Source organism: Crocodylus porosus, unplaced genomic scaffold (genome assembly GCF_001723895.1).
Source record: "Crocodylus porosus isolate Cpor-Errol unplaced genomic scaffold, CroPor_comp1, whole genome shotgun sequence".
Taxonomy (NCBI): domain Eukaryota; kingdom Metazoa; phylum Chordata; order Crocodylia; family Crocodylidae; genus Crocodylus; species Crocodylus porosus.
The window spans coordinates 2,899,524-2,900,813 of record NW_017728905.1 but is presented as its reverse complement, the minus strand read 5'-3'; the positions used below and the strand labels follow the sequence as shown (position 1 = coordinate 2,900,813).

Sequence of the window (1,290 nt, the reverse complement as noted above, 5' to 3'; positions counted from 1 at the left end):
CCAGGACAGCCTACGAAACCCAGGGCTGTCCTTGCCAAACTAGGACACACGGTCACCCTACTTATTCCAGTAATAGTCCCTGAATCAACCTGTGCAACCTGCTTCTAGTGCTTTGATAGGATAGTAAATAGTTAGTAAAGGCAAATATTTAAAGGGTCTGGTCCCCTGCTGCTCAGAGAGGTCAGATTTAAAGAGGCTGGTTTCATTTAAAAGGGGGCTGGGCCTTTTTATGGCCAAGTGATAGTAACCACTTTAATAGACATGCCTATTAGAGCCAGCCTCATCTCTGGTTGCAGAATGAAGCCGGATTCCCTGGAAGCATTGGGAACAAGTGCTCCCCTCTCCCTGGGCACCAGCTGCGTTCAAAGGAGTGCACTTCACCCTCACTTGATGCCTTGCCAACATAACACAGCGCACCTTCCGTCCTGGGATCATGGAGACATGTCCAGACTAGGCCCAAGCCTCAGGCCGCGGGGGTGGGGGGGCTGCCTCGAGCCTCGGGAAGGTGGAAACGCCGCTCTCCTGGGATAACGCCTTCCGCGCCAATATCGTCGTATCGCCCCTTAAAAGCATTTGGCGCGATGAGACGAGGCTTTCGGGCAGATGGGATCTCCGTTATTAGACCGGCTAAACGGTTGGAAACATTGCCGGTTTTCGGGCACGGACGCTCCTCCTCAGGCACAGGGCGCACGTGCGGGTGTGGCGTGGACTCCTGGCCAGCGCACACAACGGGACGGCGTCGCAGGGTATGCCCCGTGCCGTTCCCGGGACTCGGGAGGGACTTTCCCCTCGTGTGCACGCTGCCGGACTTTCCAGCTCGCCTCAAGGCGACCCCGCAGCAGCCTTCACCGCACGCCCCCCCAGCTCCGCCCCGGCGCTGGCACCGCCCCGCTTCAAGATGGCGGCCTAAGCGTCATACGTCAGCACCGCCTCCCTCACCCGACGCCGCTCGGCGCGCGGGGCTTTCAAGCGCCGAAGCGCAGGCCCCGCCCCTCTCCCGCCCCGCCCCGCTCCTCCGCGCTGTAAAGGCGCCGGCCGCTCGCGCCGGGTGACACGCGTCTTCCCGGCTGCACCGCATCGTACGGCACTGCGCGGCACTGCACTCAGGTACCGGCGTGCGTGTGTGGGGGGGCCCCGCGTCCCAGGCGGGAAGCCCGGCAGTGGGGGCTGACCTGCTGCAGCCGCGGGCCCCATCCTGGAGGGTGCGGCGTGACGGGCGGCGGCAGGCGGGCACCGAGCGACCGGCCCGCGCAGGGGGTGAAGCTGGTTACTGATTCCTTATCCCCCCCC

General features: G+C 63.2%; 1 protein-coding gene across 1 annotated transcript in view; it reads left to right on the top strand.

Moving 5' to 3' along the window:
- Positions 1-1,018: 1,018 nt before the first annotated feature.
- The window catches only part of ACSBG2 (acyl-CoA synthetase bubblegum family member 2), a 25,857-nt gene continuing 25,585 nt past the window's right edge, over positions 1,019-1,290 (top strand). Inside the window, exon 1 of the mRNA XM_019557082.1 lies at positions 1,019-1,107. The gene's annotated coding sequence lies outside the window, so the exon portion shown is untranslated. The remainder of the gene's footprint in view (positions 1,108-1,290) is intronic.